Here is a 13852-nt window from a genome sequence, read left to right on the forward strand (position 1 = left end):
GGTAATTTCCTTGCATTAACCTGGCCAGTGAACATACATCACAAATGTTCAGTTGCTATGAGTTTGAAGCCCCACCATAACTTAACTGTTAGCTTGCTATATTCATTTTTTAGGAAGTTTTAATCATTTGACTATAACTGTCACAGCCATTTGAAAGGAAATTAGTCAGAATTGGAAATAGACAAAAATATCAAATAGGTGTGTTCATGCGTCTGTGTCACTGTGTACAAATTGCATTTAAATGCCAAGATGTAACATTTAGTAAGTAACAATATTTCTATTATATTACCGTATATTTTTTATTTTATGTTTTCAGACTTTGCACATCATTTACATATTTGGCCCTTTGGATGGGCACTAAAGAATCTTAAAGCCAAACCTGATGTATATCTTTGTTACTAAGAGGATAATTCTTGTGAGGAGTTGTGAGGACTTAAATTAAATGCACTGACAAATGTAGCAAATACATACCTGTAGACCTTGTCAACCTAATCAGGAACAATCATGGACTTAGACAATACGAAGCCTTCTATTGACTGAAAATTGCTGGGGAAACACCAGCATCACTTAACTGGGAGACAAACCCTGCCTAAAAGGGGATACCTCTGAATCAATGATTTTGCACACACTGACAAGTCAAAGTCTCTCTAGAAAACACATTTTGGAGGAGTTTCAAAGAGTCCTTCACATTTAGCAACCCTGCACTATGAAGAATAGCGATGGTGGCATTATGCTTAGCATCACTGACATTGGCACATTAGACAATATGGATTATACTTATGAAAACAGAGCACTACTTCAAAATCCCTTGACTTACTCTCAGCTCAACAGATGGATGACTGAACCCTAGAAATGATTTGGGTTTCAGTGGGATACTCCATGTCAAAACAGGTTTTGCAATGAATGAACTTGCTTCAGAATGAACTTGTTTCAAGAAGCCGAAGGCGGCCTGAGAGATTGTTTTGAGGCTACAGACTGGGATGCACTGTGTGAGCCAGATGGAGAGATGCCTCAACGCAATGAGTGTGGGACTGATTACATATCGTTCTATGTTGATAACACCATCACTACCAGAACAGTGAAATGCTTCCCAAATAATTAACTAAACATGTGATCTGAAGAAACCGCTGTACAAGAAAAAAAACAAGCCTTTAAAAAGGGAGACAGGAAATTAATGAGAAGTGTACAGAAACAAATCATGGTCAAGATAAGAGAAAGCAAGGGTGCATACAGGAAGAGGCTGGAAAATAATGTCAGAGGCTGAATCATAATATGTCACCAGGTCCTGATGGTGTCAGACCCAGAGACCTGAAGGCCTGTCCAGAGCAACTCTGTGGGATTCTACAGCGCCTGTTCACCCTTAGTCCTCTGTCTAACCCTGGAGACAGTTCCAGTGGTGTGGAATACCTCCTGCCTTGTTCCAGTATCAAAGAAGACTCAGCCAACAGTCCTCAGTGACTATAGGCCTATTGGCCTGACATCCCATATCATGAAGGTCCTAGAGAGACGTCTGTTGTTTTCCCTCAGCAAACAAACAAGCAGCTATCGGGACCCACTGTAGTTTATTTATCGCCTTGGAGTTGATGATGTCATCATTGACCTGCTTTAACAAACCCACTGTCATTTAGACAAGACTGACAAGGTAGTCAGCAGCACAGGAGCACCACAGGGGACAGTACTCCCACCATTCATTTTCACTCTATACACCTCTGACTGTGGAAACAATCATCTGATCCTGAATGTCAACAAACAAGGGAGATTATTGTAGAATTCAGAAGAAATGGGAACATGTTAATTCCTATTAACATCTTGGGAGAAGAAGCGGGGTGGGGTTGGTTGAGAAGTATAAATACCTTGGTGTTCACTTGGACAACAAACTCGACTAGCGACACAACTGTGAATTAATCTACAAGTAGGGACAGAGTAGACTGTACTTTCTAAGGAAGCTTAGGTGCTTTGACATTTGCAGCAACATGCTACATATCTTCTATAAGCCTGTTGTTGAGAGTGTGATCTCCATTATCTTCCATTATCTGCAGGGTAACAGCAGATGATCATAGCAAATGACCTAAAAAGCTCAACAAGCTAATAAAGAAGGCCAGCTTTCATTTAGGAACTCCTCTAGAAACTCTGGAGATCATTTCACATACAAGTATTCTTCATAAAGTGAAGAACTTAATGAAAAACAGGATCCTCTTCAGAAGAGTTAAAAAAAATAACAGAGTGTCTTCAGTCAGAGGCTTCTCCAGATCTGGTGCAAGACAGACCGCTACAGTAGATCCTTCCTACCTACAACTATCAACCGTTACAACTACTTCATAAAAAAAAAATAATAATAAACAAAAACCCTATGAATTACTCCAACATTTAATTTCCTTTTGGGATTTATAAAGTTTTTTTGTTTTTTTTTAACATCTGGATTCTAGTCTGACTGCAGCTGTAAATGTATAAAAAAAATCTACAGAACATGTCTCAAACCCAGGTGGTTTCATCAGTTTAAATTAATCGAAAATGACTTATAAGGAGCTTAAACAACCCATAATTATGCCAGGAACTTGCTGATAACCAAAGTTAAGACTTGGAGAGCTTCTTGAATACCTTAGCCAAGAAAAAATTATACAAATACTATTTGTAGTTGATTTTTACCTGTATGTATAATTCCTCACAATGAAGTCATGCTTATGCCATTAGCTTACAGAAATCAAACATACCCAACCATACCATATGATTATACAAAACCTCATTTTCATTGCTGTACATACAGGATATGCTGGATAAATGGGTAGGTGATCATTAATTAGAAAAACTATATACTGTTTTACTGAACTTACTGATTTTCCAGTAAGTTCCAGAGTTCTGTTAAATGGAATCTTAAACATAAAGAACTAGTACCTACCAAAACAACGTCTAAAATATTCACAGAGGTGTAGATGAAATTCAATATTTGCTTTAAGGGCAAAAGAGATTTGTTTTAGCAAAACGAATTAGCATGCAATAAAAAAAATGGATAAGAACCAGGACTAATGCCTTTCAGTGTGTATAAATAATATGTTCCTTAATGCTGTGCAGCTTCCTGTTTAGCTCACAGCTCCAAAGCTGACCTCAGCACCTTACAAAGTTGTGCAAATTCATATCCCTCTTCGGTTTCAATGTTGGTACAATATCCAAAGCATTTATCCAGGTTCAGTGTCCCTCTTTAAAAGAAAAAAAGAGCAGGACATTGCTATGATAAGACAGACGTTTAGAAACACATGCACAACTGCAGAGTGATAGAAAGACTTAGAGCACCCCCAGCTGGGGAACCACACTGGCAAAAAGAGACAGAGGAACATCCAGAAACACAGCTATAAACAGAAGTTAGAGACTAAGCACATACAGTAATTTGTGCTTATTACAAAGTGTACTATTTATTCACCCGCTCCCTCTCCCAGTTTAGGCACTTCATACCTCTTATGTGTTTGTTATGTAGCTCATAGTGTTTGTGTAATGCAGCTATAGCTGAGCAAATGTTTTCCCACACAGAATCCAAACAAAGGCCAGGTGACATGCACACATCTAAACAAGCACAAACACACATCGTAAAAGAGGTGCAATTAGAGCATCCTACTCCAATTAACCAGCTCTTTAAACAAATCCACATTAGACCCTCCATTGTGGCTGCGCTCGAAAAAACAGCCACTTGGGAAAGCAGCATAAAAGCTTCAACTGTATTCCTCCTCAAAACACGTGCGTGCGTCTGTGTGTGTGTGTTTGGATTGGTGGCGGTCACACGGTGGTACAGAGTCTGGGCTGTTGTGATGAAAGACCGTGCAATCACTGGTGGGTGGAGAGAACAAGAGGTAAGCCGACAGGGAGGGAAGAAGAACAGCACTGCCACCAGAGAGCATGGGGGGTTACCAGCTGTACAAGGAAATTAAAACGTGTGAGCTGATACTCTGTAAACACTTTTTTCCACAAAACAATTACTAGCATGTTTGTTTCATGTGGTTACTGATGACTACCTTAGGGACATATATTGTTTTTTCCCGAAATATACCGGTTCCAGAGATGCTCTGCGATTCCGAAGGGATTCACGAATCGCAAATAATCAAAAAATCATTTAATAAACCCCACAGACATTTCAGTGTTACAAACACAAAACTTAATTTTATTCATAATTTTATAGTGATGGACCAACAAAAGGTCCAGACTGGTGAAATTAAACTAAGTGGTTTATATTTTTACAAATATAATTAATATATATATATATATATATATATATATATATATATATATATATATATATATATATATATATATATATATATATATATATATATACGGTATATTGTTTTCCTTTTTAGGGTGGTGGTGGAATTATCTATAGAATTATTCCCAGTTATTTGTTCAGGCTCAGTCAAATTTGATTTAGTGTCTGTGACAGTAATTCACATGTACTGCCACGTGTTCTCAAAACCAATGTTATCAAAACGGTCCAGTTTGAAAAAGTGGACAAATTTTGAATATTATTGTTTTTCATTATAAAAAAAAATTAATTAACTAAAAAAATTGTATTTTTCAATGAAATATGGTCTAATTACAGTGGACAATCTGGAACATACAGCCTCACAGGCGTGCTCAGTTTAAAGAAAAAAAACAATACAACAATACAAAAACAAGAAAAAAGTATGCAATGTACTACTTTTTGCAGCAACAACAGGTTACTATCAAATTAAATTAAGAGCAATATGGTTGATAAAGTTAAACAATGTCATACCATTATTGAATTCAGTAAAAAGGACAGACAACAAAAGGGCAACAGACTGCCCATGGTCAGCTCTTTGGACAACCATGATGACGCTACCATAGTTCTTCCTGTATGTTTGGGTCCGTTTTCTTTCTCAAAGGAACCCAAGTCCCATTCTAGAGTTCAGTGAACTAACTTAGTGCACTAGCTTGAATTCAGGATCTACTGAAGATGGGGTGCAAAAAGCACAAAATGTTGAATGGGTGATGGATTATTAATATCTCTCAAGGTACACCTTTATTTTACAATAATCCAGAAACATAAGTGGTCATTTCACTTTTTTTTTTGTTATATTCTAACAATTATCTGTCCCAACCTACATTTTTGTACGTGCAAACTAGTAATGATTCCTTGATCCAGGATGGTTAATGTATCAACTCAACAAAATATTTTTAACAATCCATGAGAAAGTACATATAAAAGTGCAAGTGTTTACAAAACACTTGGTACATTCGTTTACCATATTTTGGCGTTTAAGGGAATATCTTTCCTTGATTATAACATTTTTCCCCTTATTTACCCCCCTACTAGTTTCAGTGTCACACTTCCTATGTCTGAACTTTATCTTCAGCTATGGATGTAAGTGGAAAGTGATAGAATAATCTGACTTTTCAATCACCAAGTTGATTTTTAAGATAATAAGACAACTATTATGTATTTTTAGGGCTCAGTCAAAATATCTAGTGATTCTTATATTTTTTTACTATGTTCATTTTATATATGTGAGCGACAAAGACAGAGTCAAAGAGCGTCTATTTCAGCTTCAGCGGTCAGGCACAAAACCGTGGCGCCATGGCCTGCTGTGGACACCACAAAATGTGAGTGTCAATGTGTTTGTGTGCTTACACAAGGAAAATAGATCCAAAGTCAAAGGAGTTGCTGAGGAAATCTAAAATATGATTTAAAAAAAAAAAATATATATATATATATATATATATATATACATTATCTGTACATTTCTTACTAGTAGGAATGTAGTTTTGACTGGGAAGAATCTTATTTTAGAGATCAACGAATGGAACAATAGAGAGGACAACGCTTCTAATAAATGTCAAAACAGCCTGCCATATCATGTGGGCCCGTTTTCTTAAAATGTATCCGTCTTTCTGTCTGTCTGTCTATCGTAGATTTTTTTGAATATTTATAATTATGTATCATATTAATGATATTGCTCTAATATTCGGTTTGTTTATTTATTTATTAAGTATTGATGTAAAGCGGTTTAATACAATTAAAACTAGAAAAAGCTGTTTCGGAGAAACAGCTAAGTGGGAATGCTTTTTTCTGCTGAATGAAAAGAGAAAAATTAGCTAAAGAAACTGTGAGAAGGAAAAGAAGCACAAATTAGCTGAGGAGCATATGAAAATGTGAAAGGAAGTCATCAGAAGCTTCAAACAACAGAAAAAAGTGGAATCATCTGAAATTTTTGTAGGGTAGAATCATTTGGCAGAATAATGGCAGAAACACCCTCATCTTAAAAGCAAAACATTTAGTTAAAGTTGATTAACCAGAAGAAAAAGTCAAAAAGTATCTGTTTAACTGGAAGTTGACAGAAGCAAAGCATCTGCTTATGAGGTTAGCAGATGCATTATTAAAGTAGAAATGTTAGAGCTTCATTAAGAAATGTGCACTTAGGTGTGATGTCAACAGCCCTTGGTAGTGTAATCTGAAGAAATTGGTTGAGTTCGGGTCATACCTATGACCCATATGGCACAAAGAAAGAGTGTGCATATAAAAGTTTTTCATGTTATTGGGTAAATAGATGCTGTATTAGAGCGTAAATGGGAGACTTTTAATGTGAAATTCATTCTGTGGTATCTTTGAAAAGGTCCCTAGAGTCTAATAGAATCAAGCTGGTAGAGTTTGGGTCATAATGCTGAGCCATTTGCATCAATTAACACATTAGTATAATACAGAGGCTTTTATTTTGTAGGGTCCCTGGAGTATTATTTTGAAAGGTCAGCAGGGTTGTGTGTTAAGCAGGGGGTCAGATCCAGCAATGATACTTCATGAATTTCCAATAACTGAATTGCTCTTTTTACCTGTTTTTACTTCTATAGATGAAGTGGCAATGGGAGGCTTTTATTTCAAAATTTGACATTAAGTGCGTTTTGGAAAGCCCAGCAGAGTCTAATTTTTGGTTGGGTTGAGTTTGGGTGACAATGTTGAGACATATGCTGCAAAAAAATAAGAGTATAATAAAGAGGCTTTTATTTTGTAGGATCCCTGGAGTCTTATTTTGAAAGTCTATCAGGCTTGCGTGTCAAGGGAAGTGTCATAGCCAGTAGTCATATATTATCCATTTCCCAATGTTAAATCAGTGTTGTCTCCCTCCATCAGATTAATATGTGCTGTTTAAAGTGGCAGAGGTAAAATCCTTTGAAGCTCGGTTACCTTGATGACGCCTAACGAACTTGTCATTGACAAAGAGACGCGCTTCACTTTCGTTCCTTTCCTCTCAGGCTTTTTTGAATAGGAAAATCAGCTCAGAACAAATGAGTGCTGAAGACAAACCATAAATGGTATCTGAAAAATTCTTTCAGTCTAAGCGACAGCGATCCTTTGTCTCCGATTGGTATAACTTTCATGGCTGTAGCTCATTCACAACCTTAATGGGAAGGAGAAATAAAAACGTTTGTCACTCCTGCTGGTCTCATTAAATAACATGCAGCTCCATGGTAGAGCAGAGCTTTCAAAAGCAAATCTTCCCCTCCGAACAAACGAGCGCTGAGCCAAAACCGTAAAAGATATTCAAAAAATTATTTCACCGTTGGCGTCAGCCATCTTTCGGCTTCGACTGTGCCAACGTACATGTTTCTACTTAAAACTATTTGGCCACGGTGACGAAGTAAAAATGTGTTTTTTCTGAGTATGAGGATTTTTCTCAGAATCAACGTTTTCCTATGCCCGAACAAGTCAGCTAAACAGCTAAACCATAAATGATATTCATAAAAAATCTTCAATGTTAGAGCTAGAAGGGTATGAAGATGTTCTATACCAAGTTTCATGTTTGTACATCAAACAGTTTAGAAATGGGAGCGATACGAAAATATGTATCATTTTGGATTTTGTCTGTGATTTTTGGAAACTCTCTCATTGGATTTCTATTGGGGAAGTGTGGACTTCTTCGCGGTCTGGGCCAAACTGTCGGAAAACTGTAAATCCCACACAAATGAGGGTTACATTTCCTGAATCCTGATAAAAATCCCTACGTTTTGATGTATAATTTATTTCAATTGAGTAAAAAATTAGTGAGTGAGAACAATTTGTTCGGAAAAACCAGAACAGTTCAAAAGCTAGAGCACACACTAGCAGTTGAAGAATTCCGTCCATAGACTTCCATTATAAATCTGAAAATCTTTAAATTTTCTTTTAAAGTTTGAAGCTTCACTGAAGCAAAACTGTAAAAGTTAGCAAAAAGCCGAGTTAAACAGTAATAGCAGAAAGACACAGAAACATTTTAAAAGTTGAATGGTGTTTCTAGCTGAAAGTATGCTGAAGTAGTTAAAGGTCATAGATGATGAAATTTTAGCTGAATTTTGCTGAAATCTAAGAATTCTACATGCATTTCAATGGGACAAAAAAATCACAGAAAAAGTTGAATATCGCGAAAACTACAAAAAATATCTTTACCAGAAGACATAGCATAATTCTCCTGAACAAGCTGAACGTTTTGATACCAAAATTGTTGAAATCGGTGGAAAACTGCGGGACTAGTTAGAGTCAGAAAAATTTAAAGTGAACAACAATAAGTCCAGACAGGGCACCAGAAGACCCGCGAGCCACTGAAAAGTTTCAGGTTCGCTTTTTATATTGTCAGCTGTCCAACTGGCGCAAGCTAGGAGCTAATCTAGCTAACTGCTGCTAACCAGTGGTAATAAGGAAAACCTTGTCATAGCGATCACAGTTTTTTAATGCAGCAGTACATGCACATTTGTTTGTTTTTTAATGAGTATTAATTTGGGTAAATGTAATTTATGTTTAATGGCTAAAATTACACATATGATTAAAATGTGCCTCCAGGTATTGGGGAAGCTCTATGCGGTGCTGAGTGATAAGGAGCAGAGGGCAATCTATGATGAGCAGGGGGTGGTGGATGAAGAGTCGGATGTTCTCAGTCAGGATCGCTGCTGGGACAAGTACTGGAGGCTGCTGTTCCCTAATATAATAATTCCGTAAAAAATTTCAAAAAATATCCACTGGACTTGGTTTCCAAGATTTGAAGATGTTTCGCCACCTCTCCAGGAAGCTTTCTCAATTCAAATGTCTGGATCCGCAGTGAGTTTGAGTCTTGTATAGACAACGCCTTGTATCGCTTGGAAACATGCAAATGGTTATCCAAACGATACAAGGCTTTGTTTATATAAGACTCAAACTCACTGCGGATCCATACATTTGAATTGAGAAAGCTTCCTGGAGAGGTGGCGAAACGTCTTCAAATCTTGGAAACCAAGTCCAGTGGATATTTTTTTAATTTTTACGGAATGACTATGACCCTTCATCGGCGTGAGGTAATAAAGCACACATCCCTGAAGACACAGAAACGGCCTCAACACACCTGTTAAAGGGTTGTAGAACAAATTTCCCCCACATTTTGTTTATATTGTTTTCTGCTCATCAAATAAACCCAACATGCCTTCTATCGACTATTAGATAGGGTTAATCTTATCATATGCAGTCACCCTAATTTCAGTTTTATGATGGATTGTTTTGGTAGGAGCTATTTCTCAATTTTTAGTAAAATCTTAGCATTTGGATTATTTAGTTTGATTTGTTCAGTTAATTAGTTAATTAATTTTAGCTTGAGATGTGGGTGTATCACAGTATAAATAGGGAGGTCTTAGGAAGGCTCATTATGCAGGTAGGTGGTCGTATGTTTTTTTTTTCCTCAGTCAGTCCATTAAAGAACAGGTGCAGGAATTAGAGTCAGAGCAATAGAAGAATCCTATGAAGCTTGTAACCCGTTTGTCTGAACTGAGAAATAAAGCAAGCAAAGAACTGGGTTTTGACCCTTTTTTGATCTTTTTGGACTGCATAAGCCAGAATCCACAGTGCATCGGGTGGCTTTTTGAGTGGAATTCACCTTTTACTTTGATCACATCTTAAATTTAGAGCATGTTCAAAATGTCTCTGTTTACTCGCCGTATGTCGACTTGTGCCAGGGTGTTTCAGCGTGCTCATAAGTTATACAAAACTTGGCCATAACTTATCCAACGTATGCCAGCGTTTTTGCCAGATTTTTCCTGTCGGGCATACGCTGGTCTAGCTCAATAGTCTCAATAGCTTGCGGTGTGAACGTAGCATCAAACCAAATCTGTGCTTCAAGGGTTGCTGGTTCTCATCTCCTAAAGGATCCATTTAGTTTTTAATCAGTTTTTGTTGTTTCACAAAAAAATATTTAGTTTTACGACTTTGGTGTTGCTATAAATTCTATGGACTTTAAGTATGTTTATCTCTGATTAAAATCATAGGCTTAACCTCATACATATCTTGCTGTTACATTTTCTTAACAATTTTCACAATAATAAAATTAGTTTTTGAGCTTGTCTTAACAACTTTTGCAGCCAAAATCATAAAAGTCATGTAATACTCTGTCCTCTTCCAAGACTGATGCCCTGCATCGATGCAAAATGTAAATACTAGTGACCTTGCTACTGTTTTTATCTCTTTCCTAGATTACGGTGCAGGATATTCTTGAGTTTGAGAGGAAATACAAGGGCTCTGATGAAGAGCGTGAGGATGTCATCCGGCTCTACATGCAACATGAGGGGGACATGGACGCCATCACTGCTTCGGTTCTCTGCAGCTCTCACAAAGACGAGCCCAGGCTGTGCAGCATCATCCAGGAAGCTATCAAGAGCGGGCAAGTGGAGGCCTTCCCTGCTTTCACCAAGGAAAGTAAAGCAAAGAAGAGGGCTCGCAGGAGAAGGGTGAGAACTATACAGAAGTAAAAAAAAAAAAAAATGCAATAAAATGAAAAAGATCCTCAAGCTTAGGTATTGTTTTATTGGTTTTTCCATTGTGATTTTTTTTTTTTTTTATGGCCAAAGTTTTCTGGTAAACAATAGGGAAAAAAAGTTCAAATACATACCTCTTTCTGGTATCATGCACTGACTGCACATAAACAGGTAAACCTGTGTATCTTTACTAACAGTGTGCTTGGAACTGATCTTTCAGGCTGACCGGGAGCAACAAGAAGCAGAGGAAATGAAGAAAGAGATGGGCCTTAATGATTAGGATGAGAGTCTTGTCATGATGTTATAGGTATTACCTCCTTACACATAGGGACTAACACAACGCTTTCTCCTAATTACGTCTTACTTTTATCTCTTCCTTCTTTTGCAGCAAAAGCAGCAGTCCAGAGAGAAGAATTTTAACAGTTTCCTTTCAGATCTGGAAGCAAAGTACTCCAAACAAAGCACCAAACCACAAAAAGGAAAAAAAAAAAAAAAGCCAAAAAGTACATGTTAGAAAAAGCTAAATAAATTATGTATTTTTTTTTTTTTTTTTTTTTGTAGTTCATATAAAATCATGAATGTATTCAGGATAACTAAAACTGTTTCTGCCTCCTAGTTCCCAATGTAACACAAATATGTAAGTGCTGTTAATTCTTGTAACGTGCTGTAAAGTTTCTATAAATAAATGCAATTGTTTAAATCATTTGTATTTAAGTTTGTAAAACACAGGCAATTGTATGTTATTTCTTATTATCCCTTGTAAGAAATAAGTAAAGAAACTATTATTTATGCACTAACCCTGATGTGACTTATCAGAGTACGACCAGTTGGCTTTGCTCAAATAAAGAGCAAAAGATGACATTAAATACACCATTTTGTACAGACATGAATCATTTCTTATTTACACATATTCTGTATGATTCCTACATTGTAGGATGATTTCAGCAGAAGCACCTAGTTGGTAGAGATCCTCCCTGTTTTTACAACAGATGGTTGGATTTTGCACCCAACAGGTTTTCTGTTTTTGTTTCGAAGGTAATACAGTACAAAGCTCCCTGACATCAGAGAGGGCGGAAAAGGTGCTTTTTTTTAATCCTATAACTTTTTATCCTGCATAGTCAGTCACCCTTAACAGCAACACAGAGCTAGGCATGTTATACCGCATTTTCACAAAAAAAAATACTAATTTTCTCCACATATACAACCCATACTAAACAAAAAGTGATAGTTTTTCTGTTTGACAGGCCCATAAGGTGATTTCTGAAGTACAAAATCATCCTTCAAATATAATTCAGTCATATATATATATATATATATATATATATATACATATATATATATATACACAATCACCGGCCACTTTATTAGGTACACCTGTCCAACTGCTCGTTAACACTTAATTTCTAAGCAGCCAATCACATGGCGGCAACTCAGTGCATTTAGGCATGTAGACATGATCAAGACAATCTGCTGCAGTTCAAACCGAGCATCAGTATGGGGAAGAAAGGTGATTTGAGTGACTTTGATCGTGGCATGTTTGTTGGTGCCAGAAGGGCTGGTCTGAGTATTTCAGAAACTGCTGATCTACTGGGATTTTCACGCACAACCATCTCTAGGGTTTACAGAGAATGGTCCGAAAAAGAAAAAACATCCAGTGAGCGGCAGTTCTGTGGGCGGAAATGCCTTGTTGATGCCAGAGGTCTGAGGAGAATGGCCAGACTGGTTCGAGCTGATAGAAGGGCAACAGTGATTCAAATAACCACCTGTTACAACCAAGGTGGGCAGAAGAGCATCTCTGAACGCACAGTACGTCGAACTTTGAGGCAGATGGGCTACAGCAGCAGAAGACCACACCGGGTGCCACTCCTTTCAGCTAAGAACAGGAAACTGAGGCTACAATTTGCACAAGCTCATCGAAATTGGACAATAGAAGATTGGAAAAACGTTGCCTGGTCTGATGAGTCTCGATTTCTGCTGCGACATTCGGATGGTAGGGTCAGAATTTAGCGTCTACAACATGAAAGCATGGATCCATCCTGCCTTGTATCAACGGTTCAGGCTGGTGGTGGTGTCATGGTGTGGGGAATATTTTCTTGGCACTCTTTGGGCCCCTTGGTACCAATTGAGCATTGTTGCAACGCAACAGCCTACCTGAGTATTGTTGCTGACCATGTCCATCCCTTTATGACCACAATGTACCCAACTTCTGATGGCTACTTTCAGCAGGATAATGCGCCATGTCATAAAGCTGGAATCATCTCAGACTGGTTTCTTGAACATGACAATGAGTTCACTGTACTCAAATGGCCTCCACAGTCACCAGATCTCAATCCAATAGGAATGAGGAATGCTCCCAGCACCTTGTTGAATCTATGCCACGAAGAATTGAGGCAGTTCTGAAGGCAAAAGGGGGTCCAACCCGTTACTAGCATGGGGTACCTAATAAAGTGGCCGGTGAGTGTACATACACATATACACATACACACACATATACATATATATGTGTGTGTGCATATATATATATATATATATATATATATATATATATATATATATATATATATATATACACAGGCACAAAAGCATGTGGCGCCATATACTATATGTATTTGTTCCTTTTACAGTTTCTAAAGTTCAAATTGAAACCACAAAGCCACATCAGGTTATTGGTAGAGTTTCATTCCTCTTTGCCATAATATTATATATCATAATAAGGCAGTTTGCCAGAACAGCTTCAGTCTCTGCAGCTTGGAGCCCCAGAGAGATGCTACAGCAGTTAGCAGTCAGACAGCCTCTCAGGGGGGCACTTGAAAATCAGTTAACTTTCCCCTCTGAGGCCTGCACTTGCTAACATTAGCATCTAGCACACCAATTACAGTCGACACCTAACATTAGCACAGCCAGCTGACAGTTAAAGGCCCCTGTGGGGCTATTTACAGTCCCCAGACAGGGAGAAACTGACAGAGTGAAGAAGTGACGTTTAACAGTTTGTGCATTAAAGCTGTAGAGCCAGTCACTAAGCAAGTTAATAGCTCTTTAGCTAAATAGCAAACACATTAGTCTTTCTGAAAAAGACGTGTTGACAGGCTGAAGGCTAACAAGCAGCTGC

The 13852-nt window shown here is 37.6% G+C and overlaps 1 protein-coding gene across 3 annotated transcripts in view; it reads right to left on the minus strand.

The window, feature by feature from the left end:
• The window catches only part of camkmt (calmodulin-lysine N-methyltransferase), a 157319-nt gene that overhangs the window by 128766 nt on the left and 14701 nt on the right, over positions 1-13852 (minus strand). The window lies entirely within an intron of this gene.

The sequence above is a fragment of the Cyprinodon tularosa genome, unplaced genomic scaffold (assembly GCF_016077235.1).
Source record: "Cyprinodon tularosa strain WSP-4 unplaced genomic scaffold, ASM1607723v1 ctg441, whole genome shotgun sequence".
NCBI lineage: Eukaryota > Metazoa > Chordata > Actinopteri > Cyprinodontiformes > Cyprinodontidae > Cyprinodon > Cyprinodon tularosa.